This window comes from Dreissena polymorpha, chromosome 13 (genome assembly GCF_020536995.1).
Source record: "Dreissena polymorpha isolate Duluth1 chromosome 13, UMN_Dpol_1.0, whole genome shotgun sequence".
NCBI classification, from domain to species: Eukaryota; Metazoa; Mollusca; class Bivalvia; order Myida; family Dreissenidae; genus Dreissena; species Dreissena polymorpha.
Window position 1 is genome coordinate 18,120,060 of NC_068367.1, and position 24,556 is coordinate 18,144,615.

The 24,556-nt window shown below is 34.9% G+C and overlaps 2 protein-coding genes and 1 long non-coding RNA gene across 17 annotated transcripts in view; 2 read left to right on the forward strand and 1 right to left on the reverse strand.

Moving 5' to 3' along the window:
* LOC127856501 (uncharacterized) overlaps positions 1-24,556 on the forward strand; it is a 405,251-nt gene that overhangs the window by 95,271 nt on the left and 285,424 nt on the right. The window lies entirely within an intron of this gene.
* The window catches only part of LOC127856496 (uncharacterized), a 365,893-nt gene that overhangs the window by 16,475 nt on the left and 324,862 nt on the right, over positions 1-24,556 (reverse strand). The gene's annotated exons all lie outside the window — the stretch shown is intronic.
* On the forward strand, positions 21,273-22,768 carry LOC127856532 (uncharacterized). The gene is made up of 3 exons (XR_008038099.1): positions 21,273-21,434; positions 21,924-22,027; positions 22,709-22,768. It is a non-coding gene; the product is annotated as an uncharacterized LOC127856532 (long non-coding RNA).

Here is a 24,556-nt window from a genome sequence, read left to right on the forward strand (position 1 = left end):
TCATATGTATTTGGATTAACGATCCCGGCGACTTCGAAATAACGGGGTTATATCATGTACAACATGTATAAATGTACATTAATATGGGCACTTTGCTAATAAAATGTATTATCTTATTTTATGTGACAGGCATGCTTTCGTCGATCAAATTATTCAATCGGGAGGTCACGGGTTCGACCCCCAATGTGGGAGCCTTCTTCCGATTTCCCCCATAGTCACCAAGTACTGGTTCTAGTCCCAGGCAACGGACCCGAGAGCGTTTCAAATAAGCCGTAGGCTTTCCAAGCCATCGAGCTTAAATAAATAGGTTTAAACTAAATTATTCAATACATTAATGAGTCGTCACTTCCGGTTCAATAGGTCTTCAATAGGTCTATGATAAAGCCGTTCGGGATGCGACAATATTGCGCCCGAAAAGAGGTCATTCCATACAAAACAGAAATTTCTGTCCCCTAAAATGACCTGGGCGTTGCGGGCAGCCGACTGTGAATCGAGGCAAACCAATCAACCAGCATTTCATCGTTTAAGACCCCAAGAAGCTCACAAAATATCAAACACGACATCTACTCCTGCAAAGCCAGCAAAGGCTAAGGACGAAACGACGAAAACATATTTCGTTGCTGACAAAGACAACCCAACACTTAGTATTGATGAGACAACGTCTTCAAAGAGCCGCACGAGAATCTCCAATAAGTCCACTTATAGCTCCGATCGCAGATGGCAATTATCTGTTCCGTATAAGCGACAAAGCAGTGCCAGTAAAACGAGAACGAAAAACTTACAAAGCGGGTTTTCCTGTTACTAAATATAGCATGATATGTTTTTCGAGCGCTATAAACAGCATGGTTAACTTTTCCACCAGCTGGCGAAAATTCATCTCAAAACGTGAATCACATTGAAAACAGCAAAGGCTTTTCAGTCACAATCGACGATGGGCGGCATCACGGTTATATCAAGGACGGTTTGTAGAAGGCCAATTTAAAAATGATATCATTCTCTGTTTGATAAATACATGTTATTTAGAAGAGAAACTAAGGCAATCTTATAACGTTAAACATGCATGGGTTTCTTGATTAGTTACTGGTTATTGGTACATACATGTAGATGATGAATGTCAATGGATAGATCTATGGTGCAGACCAGTACATGGATACATATACCTGAAGTAAACCTTAATGGAAAGGTTCACCCAGTTCGGGGTTCGGACACACTACAGTTGGAACATTAGAATGGTAGATAGGATCTGCCAACTGAGCTATTGTACCATGCAAACTGCACTCATACCTTAAATCTAAGGACCGACATCCAGACATTCCTGCGTTTTTTTAACTTCTCACAAATTTAGTGTAAAACAATGACGACAAACGTATCTAGTGTGTGGCTCGAATACATCGCTGTCATAACACTATCATGTCACTCTACCAATTTAGTAAACTAATTGTATGTTTCCTACCCAAGTGTAGTGTAGAATGTAGCACGTCATATTCAGCTGCTAAAGAGGGTAAATTTCTAGTTTGTAATGTAACAACCAGAAACCCCGTTGAACAATAATGGCTGGAAAATCATCAAGAAACACTTTTAAAGAATGCAATAAATTGGATAATCAAACATTTTTCTTCTTTTTTTTTACAATTATCAGGCCCCCTTTGAGATTACTGTCCTTTCTCAACTCTTAAGTTACAAATGAGAATTGTCGTGAATACAAAGATGAGCAGAAACATTACGCTACGCACGGTAGAAACGAACCTGTGACCCCTTCATTGATAGTTTAGCTGATCTACAAGCAACAGGAAATTCCTACCGTGGTTTACGTTATTATTCATTTCTTAACGGGTGTTGTACATTTGTATATTTTTGAACGGAACTGTTCACAGACTGTTGTTGGAAAACTGTTTGGTTTTCATTTCACAAGATGCATTTACATGTAATTGTATTTAATGTTCAGTATTTCTCTGATATTTTGAAATGTGTATAAACGCAATGTAAATAAGTCCCTTAACGTGGTGGCGTAAATTTGGGATAATAACAAAGTAGAACAAAAACATAGCCTTTTTTCCGTTTTTACTACTGGTGTTTTACACATGTTCATACAGTACTCTGTAACAAAGATAAATACATTACTTGCAACAATATTTACAACGTGCTGTTAAACTGTAATGAATAGGAGATTCCGAAATACTAGTTAAAATACAGTTTTATCATGACAGAGAGTACGCGTCATTGTTTGTTTGCTTGTGAAAATGCATTATATGTGAACTAGTGAAAAATAATTTTCAATGTTTCAAATTATATCTTATTATTGAAAAGGGACTTATAAGCTATAATCAAGTATTTAAAACAGTAGACAAATACGATTTAATCACTCATACACCCATAAAATTATTCATGATATGGTCTAAAAGTCTACATGTATATGTTTATCCATGATCACATATGTGAAAACATATACAATTGTGAAAAAGAATACTGTTAATTACATGTCACCATAAACTACTCAGAAAAGAGGCAAGACCTAATTACTTGGTTTACAACTGTCTAATTGGATTCTACTCTCTCAACTCATGCAGTATGTGATTTGGAACTTGAATCACATCGTGTTGGAAAACTGGTGTTTTACGTTCTTTGTTTCGGAAAGCAGAACAGTGTAGGAATATTATTAAAGCCTCCAAGTCAGAAAATTGTCAATGAAGAAAAAACTAAAAAAAATACCCATGTCTAGGGATGCCGTTTCTTTTTTTCTCTGAAGTGTATAAGTAGTCAGATAGTACTATTGCCAGGATAAATTGATAAACATTCTCTAATGGGTCTCTTTACAGACACTTATCATGGAGAAGCAAATTAACCTAAAACAATCAACAAACGTGGAAGCTAGCCAAAACATAGATGATGGTTGGAAAAGATGTACTGTTGATTTAGAAAGATACATTCACTGACAGTTTAAGGTTTCCAAAAACTAAGATGTAGCGAAAATAAGGTGGACATACATATCATCACAACATAGACTAGAACTTTCGACTTGTAATCTGCCCGAAACATTTAATGTTGAAACTTATTAAACACACCGACAATACTAGAAAAAGGTGTTATCTGTTCATGCATTTTTTCAGTTTGTTTTCAGGTAAAAGATGATGATGCACATTGTCTGTGTATACAACGTTTAATGCTGGTTCAACATGTGTCCAATGAAACGTTAATTCCTTTATTACATTTTAAACTATTATGCCATGATTTGTTTCACTTGGATTACCACTAATAACAATATAGTGTGCACCATGCATTTCATCTACGGTTGATGGATATTTGTTTAAAAGTTTACGATACCGTAAAGATGGTCTTCCTCGTCGCTTCTTAACGTTAAAATATTCATTCACAAAGTTTCATCAGAACTTAAAATACTATGACACTTGATTTTATGCGTTACTAGGACAAGAAAATGCACTATGTAGCCATGATCAAATCAAATAATACACAAATTTGCACATCAATATCAGCGTGTTCTCCGCGATTCGGACGGTACTATTGGTGAGCTGGGAAGCTCTGGAGATGGTTTTGGTTTAGGCATTGGAGTAGACTAATCTGGTTGGGCACGATTGAACTGGGATGGTGGTGCGGCCCTTCCATCGCTTTGTATCTTAGAGTCTTCTCTTGTTCCTTTATCCTGTTTGTCCACGACATGTGAGCTCATTGACTCCTTCCCTATGAATACATAAAAGGGATTTGCAAATGCGCACACGTGTAATAAGGGTTAATGTTAGCTTTGGTGTTCTTTTGTAATTCAATGTTTTCTTTCCATCGCAAACCTGATATTATTTGCCTATACCATATTATGTTTAAAATACACAAAAATGTATATATGTTATCGATATTAGTTTTGGTACATAGCCTCCTGGTTGGTGTTGACAACAGTGTCAATTTCAAACATGATTTAGAGGTTAATAAATATATAACAGCATTCCACGAGTCAATAATGTTATTTAATATTGTATTGTATCTTTCTTTTTTACCGATAATGTTACTTAATAGTGCAGTATTGTATTATTATTTTACCGATATTTTTATTTCTGCTAGTTCGTTGCTGAATTTTATCCCTAAACTTGATGCGTTGTTGGAGTTCCAGATGACTCATTTTGTTTGTGTTAGCAAGACTGAATGGGCTATTTTAAGGATTTAACATTTATGCCTATGCCAGTTTAGTCCGGATATAACTGCAAATTCTTCTATGATTTAAATTAATGTTTCAAACGATATACGTTTACCGTCTAGTATGAAAAAAGCGTCATCAGCGAAGAGTTACGGTTTTAGTTCTACAATATTTGTTATTCATTTTATTTGTGTGTTAAGCTTTATGTCTATCGACATGAATTCAATGCAAATAATAAACAGGTGAGGCGATAAAGGACATCCTTGTCTGAACCTTTTTTGTACACTAAAAATCAGAAAAATGCCGATTATTTGTAACGCACGTTAATACATCTTTATAAAATAACATTACCCACTGTAAAGTGTGTTCATTTAAACCAAAATGGCAGAGGCATTTAAACATAAATTCCTCATCTTTATGTCGATCGCTTTATTAAAATCCGAAAGAAATTTGATATTCTTGTAAAGGTCTATTTTAAAAATTGCGTGCTTCCGAAATGGGACGTATTGATCTACCATTACCAACCTGTTTCTAAATATTCTCTCCTGCTGACTTCTCAACGGACAGCCAGTACACATGAATATTATATTGAGGAAATGGGAACAGGAGAGGTTATAATTATTGAAACAGCTCTCAAATTGAATTCTTGTTGAAAATGTTAAATCAATATACTAGTATTTTAATGATAATCGATTCAATACACGAAACTGCTAGCGTGTTTCGTATGTTTCTAAATAAGGTATGTTAAGTTATTATTTCTGTAGTTAAGACATCAGACGGATATTTTGCACCTTGAATTCCAATCTCACTGCAGAGTTGTCGTTCCTTGCTCTCACATTCAATGGGATCCAGCTTTGCTGGTTTCAGTCAAATCTCTGCGCGGAGGTTGCTTGATTCTTGACATAAAATGCTCGTATGTTTTAGCGATTTTTCTTCCCAATTGGGAAAAGTACCGGTACCATACCACTAGGGAAAAATTAGCGCGAAAACCCCTGAAATTGGGAACATTTGCGTCTTGAAATCACCCAATTGGGACTTGCGGGTCTTTTTAATTGCTTGGTATCAATAGCACAATTCAACTCAAATATTTATTAATATTTATTTTGGCTTGAAATGTCAAGTGTTAGTGCTCATTTCAATTATTAACTTGCAGATAATACAAGTTTGGAACAAAATTGACAAAATTTTCCTTCCTTTTGGGAATTTTGTAGACCGCAATTGGAAATTTTGTAGTTTTTCTGCAATTGGGAAAGAACCTTTAACGAGTACTTAAGAAGGGAACAATCGCTGTGTATGTTTTAGAGTCAGGTCATAAACAGCAATTTACTTCTAGTGTTTGCGAATTCATTGACGTAAAGTGCTTAGTGTTGTTTGTGTCCTCCAAAACATAAAATCTTGGTATGGAAATAAACCACATAATTAACCGACTGTAAGACATTTCATACTTGAACGCTAAAATATATAATATGACATACCAAAACTGGTGCCCATTTTGATCAACTCTGAAACAGAAATTTAAGTTAAATTAGTGCAATACATTTATAGCTCGTGAGAAAAAATTCAAAGATATTACTTTATGCAATGTGTTGCACACTTAAAAAATACTAACATTGTCGCGGGTACCAAATTCGAATAACATTAAGGTAACCTCTTCCAATTAAATGAGATTAATAAATCACAACAAACAGTATACATGGTGCAGAATCAGCGGGGTTTTCATGGGGTTACACACGGGCTAGACAGAATGTAAACGCCTAAACGGGCCGTTAAGAACTTTGTTTTTGCAAATAAGTTATTGAAATACATTCGCAAAAATCTTAAGCGCATAAAAGACATTCGTTCTTGCATGTTGTGCCAATATCTTTAGGTATAAGAATACATCCTTAAATACGTTAGAAATCGGTGTCAAAATTTCACCTTGCGTGTCGCATAGTCGTGCAGTATACATGTAAATTCAACCCACGTAAAAGACGTCGGACCGCGGACATTTCCGATAAAATTTGCTGAGGTCTGGGATAATTCCCAAAACTGTCGGACCTCGTGTCAGAAAAAATATATTAGGAAATTAATATGCTAAACAATGCGAACTAGTTCATGTTTGTTTTACTTTGATAGATTATTTAAATTTAAAATTTAAACTAATTTTACCAACCAGTCGAACTTGTTATTTTTGCTGGTGATACAGGGTTTCCACTGACACCCAAAAAAATTGTCGCCACTTTTTTGAGACGAGAAACCTTCGGTTAATCTGACCATATCTTTAATGACAATCATTTTTAAAAAAACTACAACTAAAGACTGTCACTGACTATGTTATAACTATAATTTCCTATAATTACCCAAATTACATGAAGGTACTTTAATAAGTCTTAATTCGCTTTATTTGTATATCAATAAGATAAACATCACAGGTGACCAAAATAATCAAATAATGTTAAGTGGAGACAAGCTAAACGTTTAATTGACTTTAACCCAAGAGTTGGCATGGATTAGAAAGGAGTCCTTGGACACCATGGAGTGGTCCGCTGCAACAGCAATGGTCTTTTTTTTTTCTCCAGACATGTGATAAGCATGAACTTCTGATCACAAACACTATCTTGCCCCTTCGCACCCGTTACCGAACGTCATGGATGCATCCTCGCTCAAACCACCAGTATCTTATTGACTATGTTATCTTGAGAAATGTTACAGGTGGGATGATGAATGCCAAGTAAAAGACTGACAGCTGCAAGCTTTCCTTTGTAAATGCTCTGGAAGCGCGTTGGATTGGGCATTACTCAGAAAACTGATTTATGCTACAACCACAGACACCCTTGGGGCAAGAAACACAAGGACTGGTTTGATGAGAGGACATTAAACAGTTATTGGATGAGGAACACCACCTCCACAAAGCCTACATCAGAAACCCAAAGTCTGTAGCCAGGAATGATGCCTTCAACAAAATAAGCATAAACTTTGTCAGATACAAGTTGTTTTGATCAGAAAAAAAAGCCGTCGAAAGCTATGCCGATAGGAACAATTATAAGAAATGTTACGACGCGTTAAAAGATGTGTACAGACTCACTAGGTTTTCTATCAAGCTTGCAAAGACATGCGCATGGGATAAACACTTAATGACCCTTTGTTAATGAATGTTGGGCCTTTTCCGCCCTACGCCACGGGTCCATTCCCAATGCAAATCTGGTTGTTTTTTCCCAATTGAAAAAAAATCCCAATTCCAAATTATTGTTTAAACCTTTAAATATATAAGTTAACCTGATCCAGTGTAGAAAATAGAACAAGGGCTGTTTGTAAAACATGCATTCCCCCATATGGGCTGTCAGTTGTAGATCCAGCCATCGTTTTTTGTCACCGTGACCTTTGACCTAGTGACCTGAAAATGAATAGGGATCATCTGCCAGTCATGATTAATGTACCTATGAAGTTTCATGATCCTAGGCTCGTCCCTTACTGCACACCAATCCTACACGATCACGAAAGTTATATAATCTGATAAATGTAAGATAACTACAAAGTGACCCTCTGATGTGCCTTATTTCTACAGCAATTGACTAAACTGACGATGATAACAAAACTCACAAATTACTTTACAAGCTTATTGTGATACAAATTCAAACATATCAGGGTATAATAATCCACTAAACAAGCATGCACATGTATTATACTTGCAATTCCGTGATTCATTTGTCTCCCAGACTAATTCTAGATGGCTAGCCCCGACTTATCAAAAATTGTCTTAACTGATTCCAATAATGACAATTATTATGCAAAATTAATTAATGTGTTCAAAATTATTTATTTATGTATTCTTGAGTTATAACCCGGAAACTATTTTACTGTTTCGAGTCACTGTGACCTTGACCTTTGACCTAGTGACCTAAAAATCAAAAGGCTCATCTGCCAATCACGATCAATGTACCTATGAAGTTTCATGATCGTAGGCGTAAGCATTCTTGAGTTATCATCCGGATACCATTTTACTGTTTCGAGTCACTGTGACCTTGACCTTTGACCTAGTGACCTGAAAATCAATAGGGGTCATCTGTCAGTCATGATCAATGTACCTATGAAGTTTCATGATCTTAGGCGTAAGCATTTTTAAATTATCATCCGGAAACCATTTTACTGTTTTGAGTCACTGTGACCTTGACCCTTGACCTTTGACCTAGTGACCTGAAAATCAACAGGGCTCATCTGCCAGTCATGATCAATGTACCTATGAAGTTTCATGATCCTAGGCCTAAGCGTTCTTGAGTTATCATCCGGAAACCATCTGGTGAACGGATCGACCGACTGACCGACCGACCGACATGTGCAAAACAATATACCCCCTCTTCTTCGAAGGGGGCATTCCGGAAACCATCTGTTGGACGGACCAACCGATCGACCGACATGTGCAAAACAATATACCCCCTCTTCTTCGAAGGGGGGCATAAAAATATTGCATAATTAAATTATCTGTTGCCTTGAATTTGTTTTAAAAACAGTAAAATATGTATCATTGATTATTTAAGACTTTCCTTCTTTTCTCCAAAACCGGTGTTTCGCGCGATTTTTTTTTTCACCTCCAAAAAGGCCAGGCACTTTCCCCAAAATCAGATAAAAAACCCTGCACTTATTATCACACATGTTCATAATATTTTGTAAAATTTTAATAATATGTTATCAAAATAGTCGTTATTTACCAGTTAACGGCTTCTTTGAAATATAAAAAAACACTATTTACATGCGATTAATTTCCCCAATTATTTGCGAATTTTTTTTCCCAAAATGGGTTTTTTCACGACGCGAAATTCCCAAATTTCCAGTGTGGCGTTTTCCCAAAATGGAGCGGAAAAGGCCTGGATATATAACAGAAACTCGTGTATTTGGAACAGTATTGGTTAAAATAAATGTTTTCTGGAAATGTTAAGTATTACAGACCAACAAACAGACACATAATCTAAGTGATTTTAGTTGCCCCACATACACACCTATTCCAAGTGGGTATATATGAATTGCCTTTTGAGGAAAACTATGTACAAGAAGCACCTTCGTTGAATTGATGCCCCCCGCCAATATTCTTCTGGACACAAAAGTGTTATATTTGACAATCAAAAAAGCCTTTTTTCAAGATACAAAGGGCCATAACTCTGTTATTAACAGATGGTGTACAATGCCATATGGCGTGCCTCATCCTCTTATTGATATACAAAATATATATACTCCTACCAAGTTACAATGAAATCCGCCAAAGCATTTCCAAAATATGGCTCCGGACACAACAAAAGCATTTTTTCAATATACAAAGGGCCATAACTCCGTTATTAAGAGAAGGTTTACAATGCGATTTGGCATGCATTATTCTCTTATCCATATATATACTCATACCAAGTTTCAATAAAATCCGCCAAAGCACTTCCAAGATATGACTCCGGACGGACGGAAAGACGGACGGACGGACAACGCCAAAACAATATCCATCCGCCTATGGCGGGGGATAATTATATGAGTTAATACATTGCTATTAGGTGTTTTAATTTTCTTCTTCTACAATTTTGCATTCTATTTAAATTAGGTAATTGCACAACATTTTAGAACTACCAATTATAAAAAACCTGTTAAATAGATATTGACAAAAAAACAAAAAATATCCATAAAACCTAAATAATTTTCCTTCAGTGATTTTGGCATGGATTTTCAAGCTTTAAATATTCATAAAGTACACTATAATCAAATTCAATAGCATTGGTTATGTTTCAAGCCATCAGTTACCTGCATGTATGTTGAGTATTGGCTCCTTAGCAAGTATTAAACAATGTGTTATCTCTGTTTCATCTTATATATCGGTCACTACAAAGTTTATTAACAACAGTTATCAAACAGGTATATAAAAATTATCAATTATGAACAATGACAATTTACGTGAATAAATCACTTGAATAGGCTTTTGAATTGTCCAAATTATAGTGATCTTATTTTTAAATATACATAATTAAAGGGGTAGAATGATGGTTAATACCTTATTATATTTTGAAAAATAATATTAAATTTAAACAAGGCTGGATTAAATGGTTGCTTGACACATTTGTTTGAATAATGTCTCCATTTTATAAACGCTCATTAAAACATTTGGATACCTAAAAAAGAAATTGTCGCTACGGACACTTTTAGTATGCATGGGACAATTGGTTGTAGTAATAATATATAATGAAATGTACATAAATATCACGATACACATGCACACTATTACTAAGAGGACTTTAGTGAAGTTAAAATTTCATGGAAGTAGGTTGTGTGTAGGCATAAGTTTGACTCCCACTAAAGGCATCTATGTAAAACAAAAAATAAAACATCTTTTTTAGATAAATACCGTTTTGAAAACAAAGAATATGCATTGTCATGGGGAAATACTTTTCATTTGCCCCTTTAAACAGTTTGGATTTTCTGATTAGATCATTCACTCAATTAACAAACTTTGGTTCAAAGAGGTGAGGTTTTTAGGAGCCTAAAATCTTCTCGTGCCCATTGATGTCTAAAGATTCTGTTCAAACCTTTTGAATCGTTTTATTTTATCAAAGAACAATGTAACATTTATAAAGGCGTATGTGTCACTGCTTAAATTGTTTTCAACAGAAAGGGTCAACGAGGCTAAAGATAAATCACATACCAGAATGATAAAAGACCAGTATTGGTAGTGCTTTTGTCATTTTGTCATTTAATTATGGCTAGTTATGGCTAGTTAATTCAGTCAGTTTAACGAGATATGATCCATTGTTTAAATATGCTTTGTAACTGAATGATCCCAGAGCCCAAATTACAGCAATCATGGCAGATGCCCATTTGTTATTATGTTGCAAAAAGTATCCAACGCTCCAGGGGATTTGTTTTTAAGTTTTAACATAAGGCATTTTTGTAATACAAAGATTTTGAGATATTGTTTATAAATCGTAAGGGCTGGAAGGAGGACATACTTTTTACAATATTTATCCAATACTTAAGCTGCAGTGTCGTTTTCGTTAAAAATCGGGTCCGGTATTCGGCCCCAAATCGGGTCCGGTATTCGGCCCCATTCCAAATGGAAAAAGGTGACGTAGCAAGCTCCAAGTGCCATTCTAAGAACCAGTCATATATATTGCACAGTGCTTCGTGACGCATTTTTTGTGGTTTAATTGCATTTAACTGGCTTCAATCCTTCTGATCATTGTAAAACCAATTCGGGGAACCACACGACCGTTGCTTGTTCCTTGTCAAGATTGTATGCAACAAGAGATGTGTTCGTAAGAAACACAATGCCCCCTACTGCGCCGCTTTCAAATAAAATATCATTTGGCAGGTATATAAATCATCTCCCTTTAAAGCTTATTACTTCCCTTGGATTTTGTTTTTTGACCTTTAACATTGAAGGATGATCTTGACCTTTCACCACTCAAAATGTGAAGCTTCGTGAGATACACATGCATGCCAAACATCAAGTTGCTATCTTCAATATTGCAAAAGTTATGGCCTATGTTAAAGTTTTCGGACCGACGACTGAAAGACAGACAGATCAACTGCTATATGCCATCCTTCCGCGTTTCGAGGGGGGTCTGTAGACAGTCAAAAATGACCAAGTCAGACATCGCTGACTACCAAGGCCTTTGGTTTATCAAAGAGATCATAGCCACAGTTCATCATGTATCTATGTATAAGTCCACAGGTAAGTAATGAAACCAACCATTCACAAAATAGTACAGAAAAGAAATGATATTATATCATTTAACAAAAATTGACAAATCAATCATTTAAGTTATAAATAAACAAAATACAAAATCTTAAATTCTTAGTAAGGAAAAATATAATCTGAGATTTATAATTATATAAATTACTTCCCTTGAAAATAATTGTCTCTAACAAATCTCTATTTTTAGTAGCAAATAATTATAAGCCACTAACCCGACTGTAGATTTACAGGTAACCTTAAAGTACCTAAGATACTTGTATGCCCAAAAGTGTCATTGTGTGCTTGTCTTGACCATAAACTGTCATTTTGATTATGCTTCAGTTGTATGGTTTCGTATTATTATATATATATAATAATTATCTCCCTTTAAAGCATATTACTTCCCTTGGATTTGTATTTTTGACCTCAGACCTTGACCTTTTATCACGATGTGTTTGTCAGAAACACAATGCCCCTACTGCGCCGCTTTGATTTATTTTTTAAAAATATATAATTTGGCAGGTCAGATAATTATCTCCATTAAAGCTTATTACTTCCCTTGGATTTGTATTTTCGACCCTAGACATTGAAGGATTATATTGACCTTAACATTTTACCACTCAAAATGTGCAGCTCCATGAGATACACATGCATGCCAAATATCAAGTTGCTATCTTCAATATTGCAAAAGTTATGGCCAATGTTAAAGTTTTTTTTCGGACGGACAGACAGACTGACATACTGACTGACGGAAAGTTCAACTGCTATATGCCACCCTACCGGTAGCATAAACATTAGCAGTAGAAGCGGCTGTCTCAACGATTAAATAACTTGTAATGTTAAAAAGAAACTCAAACAGCTTTCAGCAGTTTTAATTGAAAGTTTGACCCCATTTTTATAGAACAGTTTTGTTAAGTTGTTATTTTATTATATTTAATATTGTTCAAAATTGTGCACGTATTTATAATAAAAATAAATTCTTAACAGTGTAGAAGGTATTTTCTATTGTTTGGTAAAAGAAGAATAAGGTCCGGGAAAACCTTATAAGGTCCGGTGAATTTTAAAAAGTTTTCGGACCTCGTGTCCCTTAAGATTAATTTGTCTTTCGCACGGGTTGCGTTATTTTGAACAAGAACACAGGCTTATTTAATAAAGTAATTCTGATTTATTTCACATTGCTATAAGTAGCCACAGGTGGTTAGCGTGTGGCTATGATATTAATTAGTGAAAACATCATTTTGAATGATAAATAATCATATTATAACGAAAACTTAACTTTTCTGAAAAAAAAATCACTTTCAAATATATTTATATAGCAAGTATGCAACTCAAAATCACCCGAAAACGGGATGCATCGCTTTAAACAGCCATTACTTCATCAATTTTGCAGCGATTTATGAACCCGGTCTTATTCAACGGAGAAATAAATTTCCTTTGTGGAAATGTATATATCTTGTTATATTTCTACACATGCTGGGTGAAATTGTAAATAACACGAAACACAATTCGCTTGACCCAGTTGACAATGATCAGGCAGTATTCTTGAATGAAATCTCCAGTTGTAAAGACACATCTTCGCATTGGACCAATGAAATCACTCGTACGTGTGTTTAAAATGTCAGTTAGTTGAAATGTATGTAAACAAAGGTTTCAAACGGCGCTGACCAGTTAGTTTTGATGCATAATGTAACGACAAGCACGGTAATAATGTTTTTTCATACGTTTTATTGAATTATGGTATCGAGGTACATGAACTTTGCAGGGAAGATGCCCTTTACTCCGTGAAGATTTCAGTCTTAAATACTGCCTGACCATTGTCAACTGGGTCATGCTTGTTCTGGCTACCATAACTTTAAATGTCGCTTTTTATGATTTTTGACTAGCGCGACTTTATAGTTATGGACCAACCCCATTAGGAAAGTCAACCAGAAATTCCCGAACAGTTGACAGTTAACAAAGACCGGTCCAAAACAGTTTTCAAATGCAGTTTTTGGTCTAAATCAACCACTTGATCTGAAAAATTGACATTTTTCCCATTTAACTGATATATTCTTTCACAAAATACTATCTTAAACATTTAAAATGTATATATTCTGCTCTTACATATCGAGAAAAACAGCGATGTGACAGACTTTCTTGAAATGCGAATCTCCCGAGATTTCATGGTCATATGACGTTATTTCTATTTTGAGTAACAAACCATGTGCTCAAGTGTTTTTAAATTCAGAATGACATTTCCCGGTATTTTAATTATTCTGGCTTATTTTGTAAACAAATTGTAGTGTCAATACAATGTCAAAGTAAATATTATACAAAACTACCTGATTCACAATGAAATCAGTCTTACAATCCACCAGACGTAAGTTGTTAATCACTAATAATAGATTTCACAAAACGAAAGTAATGTTTACAATTTCAGCATAAAATGTCAAGGGCTATCCGAAAGTATCCAAATGAAAACTCGTCACGTGACAAAGCGGCATTGGCGTCAAAATTGTGAATTTCAGACTGATGAGAGTTATTTTCATCTATTGTAAGGTGCATTTGAAACATTTGAACCTTAAAATATTCTTCGATGCAGTAATTTATATTAATTCACCGATATATGTAGAAATGTATCCAAGAAAATAGGCTTTCTTGGATTTCTAGCGTGACATAAATATGTTACGACTCTGGTTGACTTTCGATACGGGGTTGGCTTAAGAGTACAGGTATGTCAATACTACATAAACTGTACGCTGAAGTTTCATAAGCTAGAGTCATGCGAGTTGTTTATCGTGTTATTTCTTAAAAGTTGACCCAGCATTTGTATAAATATTGCAAGAAATATGCATTTCCAGAAAGGCAATTCATTTCTGCGTTGAATAAGACCCAGATCGTAAAAATCGCTGCACAATTGATGAAGATATGGCTGTTCAAAGCGATGCATCCCGGTTTCGGGTGATTTTGAGTTGCATACCTTGTTATATATATATATGATAGTTGAAACATTTTTTTTTTCATAACAGTTTATTGTTCGTTATAATATGATTTTTATCATTCAAAATGATGTTTTCACTAATTAATATCATAGCCACACGCTAACCACCTGTGTAAGTAGCATAACAATCTGTCTTTTATGCACCAGTTAAAATTCTTAAGAACAATTATGTTTTAAAAATTTATTTGAAAAAAGCAGCACTAACCAGTGAGTTAGATCTACATCCAATAACATTTAATGGGGAAAACCCAACTAAGTCATGTGATCCTGCATCCTGTATATCATATGCACATTTTGGTCATGTATAGTTGACAAAAATAGTAAACCATAATTTAATCTGCTAAATGTGTTTATTATTATACAATTAAAATAAAAGAAATAACAATACATTACCAGACTTTCCACAATGTCCACCTCCTTGTTCAAACTATAACCTAACTTGCAATATCGTCTTGGTTCTATCTATAACTTATTTATTGTTTTTTCCCTTCCTTGAATCACGTCGCTAAATATAGTCGCATTTCAGGGATCCCAAGCTTTATGTTATGTTAGTCGGTTTAACAAACACACCGTTTTGCACACGAAGAATGCAACACATGCGTACAATTAACCGTACGAACCAGTTAAATGAGAGACGGCCAAGAATGTACATTGTTTTAAACAAACAATTTGGTGCCGATGAAGAATGAACAGAAAAATGATAACTCTCTCTCCACGCAGAGTTGTCGTTCCTTTCCCTCACATACACTCCAGTTATGCTGGTTCCAGTCAAATCTCTGCGCGGTGGTTGCAAAACACGTTCGTGCAAATGGAAAGTTCCAAGAATATGCATATCCCTTTTGTAGAAATAAGTAAAATTTTTGTTTGCTAACATCGAGCGGCGTCATGCAAAAATGGGTCTTTGCTTGAGCAAACCAGCGTAGCTCCATACCATCTAAATATATGTATCAACGCAAGGTTTCATAGTCTCATTAGCGGACAGGTTACGTAGCTCCTGACCTGAATAAATAACATAATCTTGGTACAAGTAAAGCACTTCAAATTTGAGTCGACGTACACAATCGCAGAAATAACACTGAATGTGAGCAGATTGCCAAACATACTTCGTTTTTGAAAGCCTCTGCTACTTGTAGCTCCTTTACTATTATTTCCAGATCGGAAATAAATTGCTACATTATAATAACTGTAACAAAATTAAACAATAAAAAAAGAAAGCAACAAGGTAGACCCGGTGGTATGTCTTCTCGGCGATTCGGACTAAAATATAGCAGTTTGCTTTTACACTTACTGTAAGCGATCCACGTGTTGTCACCTGTGTAGAATTTAACGACAACAACCTTTCACTCGAAATTATTCAATCGTTTAGCGTTTGTTTCGCCTTATTTATAATCTTATCATTTTCAATCGATTTTTACTCGTGAACGAAAATGTATTTTCAGTACATGTCTACGTAATTAGCAATATTTTGCTTCATAATGAAATTGTACTTTTATTTGTATAATGTGTTAAATTAAGTTGGAAAATTGTCCGTGTGACAATATGTGAAAAATTCTCTTTAAGGAACATATTTACTGATAAATAATAAAAAACGGACTAGATAAAACATGAGAAAAATTAGTATATTGTTTGTTGTTCAATAGGGACATAAAAAAAGAAGCAACTAAAAAATAACGAAATAATGCTTCACAAAAAATAAGGAAATGTACAGTGTTTCACATATTTTTGTGTACAAAAAAGAATGGATGGCAAAAACAGATTTTGTGCATCAAGTGCGTATCACGTTTGCTTTATTTCAACGATAAATGCACGATGGTTAGAAAATACCATGAATTAATTGATAAACGACTTTACAAGATAATAAATATGGGAAATGAGTACGCTCATTTACGAAGTTCATGCGACCGTGCTGTAATTGCACGTTACCGACGCTAGATACAATCCCTAAACGCATAGGTAAAACGTTAGACCGTGTCATGAAAATGAAATTGTGGGACATGTAGCGCCTGAATGTACATGATGTCATCGTAACCATTTCGTGCACAACACAGAACATTCACGTAATGAAATTTCGAGATTATAAAATCCCGAACATAAATCGCGATTTTCGTTAAAAAATGCACTTTTACCATGGTTCGATTCTCATGTCCAACAAACTTTTCCATTCGTTTTTTTACCATTATGATAATTTAAGACAATTTCAAATATCAAGTTATTGTAATTTACTAAATAAATACATTAAATGACATGGAAAGGATTTCAAACATGTGTTAATAATACCATTTTCACCAAGTCAAAATTTCCCTTGCCTTATACATTATATATATAATGTATTTTAAATTCCAAGGTTTGTGTGATCTGTATAGGTGCCATGTAAACATATTGTTTGTTAAGATATTCGTTGATGATGAACTATCCATCATGTTCATATATTTCAACAAACGTTTGCGCATTTGAACTATTCTATATGTATACTATGTAGTTCTGATTATAAATGCTCAGGTGATAAATATGAACTGATCAATATGAACAGAGCAATATGAACTTAGCAATATGAACTGAGCAATAAGAACTGAGCAATATGAACTGAGCAATTTGAACAGAGCAATATGAACTGAGCAATATGATCTAAGCAATATGAACTGAGCAATTTGCACAGGGCAATATGAACTGAGCAATATGATCTGAGCAATATGAACTGAGCAATTTGAACAGAGCAATATAAACTGAGCAATATGATCTGAGCAATATGATCTGAGTAATATGAACTGAGCAATATGAACTGAGCAATTCGAGCTGAGCAATATGAACTGACCAATATTGACTGAGCAATATGAACAGAGCAATATGAACTGAGCAATATGAACTGAGCAATATGAAATGAGCAATTCGAACTGAGCAATAAGAACAGAGCAATATGAAGTGAGCAATATGAAGTGAGCAATATGAACTGATCAATATGAACTGATCAATTTGAACCGAGCAGCTTGAACTGAGCAATATGATCTGAGCAATATGAACTGAGCAATAAGAACTGAGCAATATGAACTGAGCAATATGAACTGATCAATTTGAACTGAGCATTATGAACTAAGCAATATGAACTGACCAATATGAACTGACAAATATGAACTGAGCAAAATAAGCTCAGCAATTTGAACAGAGCAATTTGAACTACGCAATATGACCTGAGCAATATGAACCGAGCAATAAGAACTGAGCAATATGAACTGAGCAATATGAACTTACCAATATGAACTGACCAATATGAACTGACCAATATGAACTGACCAATATGAACTGACCAATATGAACCGAGCAATATGAACTGAGCAATTCGAACTGAGCAATACGAACTGAGCAATATGAAGTGAGCAATATGAACTATTTTGGACTCGATTGCTTTCTTTTACAAACTATGTACTACATATTCATACGTGTAGGCAGTTTATGTTAGTTGCATTTAAAAACAATACATATCAAAAGTTAATGCAACATCTAAACATCTAAACTGCAGCATGTTTTTACATTGTCATTTTGCAAACTTTGGTAGCCATGCAAGTGAAGGTGAAACTCTAAATTTGTGCGGTGAGACTACAATCGTTTTCTATTGTTACGATGAAGGGAACATCAAACTCAAAGTTTGCTTTTTTTCTCTTTATTTTTTGAAAATATATTTTTAAAGTATTAATGACTAAGTATTGGTATTTGTTTCTAGGTTTTTGAAAATGGACAACAAAACGTGTATGCTTATTTTTTCTTTGTTCTGCGTGTTACATCTCATTTATCTTACCAAAAAAGTATTGCTTTATAATTGTAAGAGTACAATTTGTAATTACATAGTTATAAAAAAAATGGGAAAAAGGATTGATGGTTGGGATCTTGGAATTTTTGAGAATTCTTAATTGCTCAATTTTTTTTTTGGAAACATTTCATTTTTGATTAGGAATACCATGGAAATAAGTAACATGCGCATTAAGAGCACAGGTACTCGGCATAAGCTCCCCCTAGCGGAAACCCATCCGCCACACTCCCTATCATAATCCCTCCCAAAACCATTCAAAGTGTCCATTTGCGATACACAATAAGAAAACAAAAAAGGTTTCTAGTGGTTTTGAGAGGTCAGCAGCAAAAAATTACAATATCGTATTACAGTACTAAATTGTACTTGCTTGGTTTGTTTACAACATACACTGAATATATATAAGGGGGGGGGGGGGGGGGGTTAAAGCTCATGCCGAGTGCGTGTGCAATATACATGTAATATTATATATATATATATATATATATATATATATATATATATATATATATATATATATATATATATATATATATATATATATATATATAATAAAAGTAATAATATATATTATAAATTGACTAACTTGTTTGTTTTCTTATTGTAGCATTTGGTAGAGTGGCGTTACCGCTAAGGGGGGGGGCAGCTCATCCCGAGTGCGTGTGCATGATACAGGTAATTTTATTCATTAATCTATAAAATGTCAGAGTTTTATTTGCGATTAGACTGGGACGGTCCTAATGCTGGATCTGGAAGATCCTACGGCTATTTGGTCTGGGTTCAGGCATTTTTGTAGAATCATCTGGTATTGCGGTCCTTCCATCAGCTTGTATCGTAGAGCCTTGCCTTGTACCAGCATCCTGTTTATCACGTTTGTTTCTGTCCCCTTACCCTATATATACATCAAAACGATAAAAACATGCGCACACGTGTAATAGGTATTCGATCTCGTTTTGATTTGGTTGCGGGGGAGGAGGGGTCAACTTGATTTCTTAAGCAAAATAGTAATTCAATAAAATTAAAAATACTCGATTAATTAGAAAAACACACTATGTTTCTAAATACGGGTTTTAAAGTTGATACTAATGTAGTTCAGACGCAAGACGGATATTTTGGAGCTTAAATTATTGCCATAAAAAGGCCGTGTGTAGGTGTGTCAGTTCAATAAAAGCTCATACTTTTTAGTATTTGCGAATTCATTCACTTAAGGTAGTGCCATAAAAGGTCGTGTGTAGGTTTAAATTGAGTTGTGTGTGTCCTCCAACAATTTGTTTTTTGGGATGGGAATACAAAATCATTATGACAGCCTGTATTTCATTTAATATTTGAACGCTAAATTATAGTTCGACATACCTGAATTATTGCCCATGTTGATACAAATCTGAAACAGAAAATAAAAAAAAATAGAGCCAAACATTAACATATCTAACTCTAAATAACAAAGACATTATTTTAAGCGATGTGTTATACAGTTAAAAAGTACTTATATTGTCGTTTGTTCTGAATACACGTCATATTTACTCAATCAAATAACAATATGTATATATGTCTGTTCGTAGTAAAATATGTAAATGTGTTAGCATTTAGTATAAACAAATATTTATTACACCGGTCATGTGCGATGCGAATTGTCATTATGAAAGATTTTCGAAACTCTATTTATACGTATTTCATTGAATTAAGTGTACTTATTCCTTAGCCTTTAAAAAATTAATTATTTCCATTTATCCGACATACCCTAATTTTTTGGTTCCGAACCTTTTTATCCGAATTTTAGGTTGAGTTTTCGATAATATTTCCTTAATTTGATCATGTTTGCTCAATTTACTTTTACGTTTAATTCAAGAGGCTTAGACGATTGCTGTTTGCGAACAATGTTATAAAAGTGGACAATAAATAACGTATAAAAAGCCCAATAAAATTACAAGTTTAGCCGACCTACAACCCTATTTTTAGAGATGTTAGAACCACACAAATAACCGTTTTACCTTATCGCTCATTATGTATGTAAACGCGTTTGTATCACGGAAAAATGTTTAATCTCACCTGGTCAATCCAAAGGTTGAGGTATTCTGGGACTGCCTTTTGTCCCTCGTGCGTCTTGTGTCAACTTTTCATGCAAAGACAACTCCTCCTTATTCGGTAAGCAGATTTTAACAAAAGTTCACAGGAAATGGTAATCGGATGACCCTTTTTCAAAGTTGTTCAAATAGCTCCGGTCCGCTGAATGTATAGATCACGATAGCTAAAACATTATATTTATTTAAAATAAAATATCGGAAACTGCCAGGTTCTGGAGTTAACTTTTTTATGTTTAGCATCGTGCCTATACCAAGTTTTTCAAATGATGCCCCTGGTTTAAAACTGTTCACGCCCTAGGGTCAAATGATTTATATAGACTATTATTAATTAACTTAATAATATTAGACGAGAATGTGTTCAATTTGTTCGCCCAATACAAGTTGAGCCTCGCCAATAAGGCTCGAAACTCGCCTTATACGAGAAAAAGTCGACCAATATGGAAAAAACACGGCCAATACGGAAAAAGGTCGGCCAATACGAGATTCAGCCAATCAGAAACCAGGAAAAATTCGACCTTATATGAGAATCTAAAATTTCGACAATTGTGGACGCCATTTTGAAGTTGAATTCTTAGCGTACATAAATATGCAACAATGACCGACGAAAGCAAAACTAATTCGAAATCATGGATGATTTATACATTGCAAATGGAACTCCTAATGGCAATAAGTACGTTTTCAATCCTTATGGTCTTTTTGAGATGTATTCACAACAACGGTAGTGGATCCAGTGTGGCTGGAATGTAATTCAGGTAAATTTTGCATAATTTCGCGACCTGTCAAATTGTGTTCCTGCATCATGTAATGTCTAGAAAGCATGTTTCGTCATATCCTAAGTTTAAATGCTATTGTTTCTATGCTTTATCAGTAATATCGCCTTCATATTACTATATTAATGAAATTATAATTATTATTCCGAAATTTAATAAACACTTGTGAAATTGAACATGTCGTCATGTATGCTTGATAATCGAAATTGTTTATTTTTTGCATTAATGTATAAAAAAATGTGTTTTAGTTGTAAGAATGAACAATTATTGATCACCTCTACAGTAATTGTGGGGTTAGAGATAGGATTTATATATTTGTGTATGTTGGCAGTAACTTATCAATATTCTGAGATTTATAATTCTGATGTGCGACAAATTAAGAGTGGTTGTACACATGTACCCTGCTTCTGTTACACCTCTGCCTGTCTGAAAATAGCGGATAAGCAACTTTTGACATAAATTTTTAATAAGTATTTAGGTGAAGGAAATGAAACAGAGGCAACAAAACTGGATGAAGCAAAGAGCGGAAATCCAGAACAGTTCATCATCCCCAAATGCTGTAACATCAATAACGGGTAAGTTTTAATTACAAAAGAGCAGAAGTGGAACCTTTACATAGGGGACCACACACACACTTTTGCAGCATACTCAGTGATATGTTAGGCTGCACACCACACTTTTTAGCCACCAATGCGCATTGGCCCCGGTCAAATTTCAAAATAAAGAGAACAATGCTCAAGTAAGCACCATTTTGAGTGTCTAAATAATAATGAATGTCAGGTTTGAGTTGCAGTGATTTTTCTTGGATGTTTGTTAGTTACCAAAACATAGGTATAATAATATATACCGTATATTGTAACTATAGCTGCATACAGGAAGTAGAATTAATGCAATTCGAAAACAGGTGTAATGCTGGCTCCGGTCAGTATTTCTGTTGGAAATTTGAAAGGGCATACGGGCATTGAACTATTACAAAAAATGTAATCATTTGACCCCCAATTTTCTCCATTGCTGTTTAGTACTTGGTAAGTTACCAATGTAAAACATGGTCTCCAGGCACCTTGCTTCCGCAGGAAAGTGGCAGTTTGTTGTTGAAACTGGCTTTAAAAGGCTTGGAAACACACATAATTTTGATGTTTTGATTTGAAATAATCAATACTAAAGCATTTTGCCCCAACTCATTTGATTTGAATGTTACTGATTTTTCAGATGGCACACCCTCAACCATTCTGGAAATGTGCTTGGTTTATTTTCAGATATGCGAGGTGACCAGGTTTCGGACAGTGGTTAACTCCTGCTTGTGTATGCGATTGGCCGAAACTAAAAAAACTGTATATTAAGGTAAAACATCAAATTATGAAAATGATCAAACACCCATTAAATATGCTTTTGCTTAATTATTTATCCCTAAGGTTTTGTTTCTAAACAGAGTGTTTGCCCCATAACACCATTGTATGACCAATACTGATTGTAAATCAAGGCAGGTAATTCGAAATCATGTTTACCGATATCTGCAATTCTCAAACAGCTCTGTTTAAAAGTATGTGTTAAATTTGTAGCCAGGCTGGAAAATTTACTACTCTGTGGTGAAGAATAACTTTATTTTCATATACTGTCAAGAATACAGTAAACAATATAAAAATACAATCAAAATAATGAGTCAAAATGGCCGTTCTGCAGCATTTAGTACTGTTTAGGGCCTATTGCACATTACAATCTTGTTAACACTGTTGTTCCCTGGCACATAAACATCTTGTTAACATTGTTCCCGGCAAATGTAAAGGCATTTAATAACACATTTAGTATTTAATGCCATATGAATGGTCCTGGCTTGAAGTGGACGGCTTACACGAGTACAGGGACTCCTGTAACAGCGGTCGATTTGATACACCTTTCCGTATGAAGTATCGAGATTGTTTGTATGCTTGCGACTTCGTTCGCCTCGAATGATACTGGCTTTTTTGGGTGATTCGATTCAAATTCATGTACATTTGTGAGTTTTTCTTCACATTAATGCCAACAACCCTTGCTAGTATCAATGTAGCCCGTCCTCGACCCAGTGTTCGCAAATGTGTTGCTTATTGGCATAGTCCTGAGAAGTTTCGCGTCCAGCATGTTAACTTTGGAGCGTAATTGAAAATTGTCGAGTGCATGCTTTCGCATTGATTTGTGCTGTAAAGTTCTTTAACTGATCTTAAAGTTTCTGTGTTGAATGTGTTCATGATGGCATCTTTAAGGGTAGTTTGATCGTCTTTTGACAGGGTTAGGTGTTGTCCGTAGGGTAGATGTTTAACACTGTACTTTCCGTAGTGTACAAGATGATGTTGGCAGACAGTCGATTGCTTAGAACATGCAACATGTGAGTCCGCGAAACAGGGAACTATGTTTTCAAGAGCTTTTGTGCTACGCTCAATGAACTCGGCCTCATTACTTCTTATGAATTTAAGGTTTGTCAGCTCCATGCGGGCACGGGTACAAATTCCACTTGCAAGTGATTTCAGGAAAATTGCCTTGTTTTGCCCAGCCTTAAGTTTTGAATTTAAGTTGATATTCCTATTTTTTTTCTCCAAAGTTCTGAGTTTGTGAATAAAACAATGGTAATGTTTCATGTTTGTTTTATTCTCTGTATTGTAGTCTCTCAGAGCTTTCGCCACTTGACTGCTTGCGTCTGTCGTCACAGATCGAATATTCAAAACGCGTCGCTTCAGGACACTGTTCAGGTTAGTGTGTAGGGAACTTCGTTCAGTTGACGATATCGATTGGTCTGTAGCCAGTGTTTTTGAGCAATAATCATGTGTGCAGGCTTTTTTCTTGCAAAATTTGCTGGAAATTGATGCTGCCAGGACAAATTTCTTTGACGTATTGTGCTCGATAAGAGGAGCAAAACTCTGCTTTGCTTTTTCTGCACCACCTTGCGGTCTGCATGAAAACGATGTGTCAAACTGAACATCAGCAGAGTTGTCTTTTCCTGACAGTGTTAGAATGCGACTGACATAATGCTGGTTATTACATATTTCGTCTTCGTTGACTGTTGTTGCCTTGTCAGACATCAAGTTCATTTTCTTTTGCATAAGTGAGTCCCTTGGAGGCTTGATGTTCAAGCA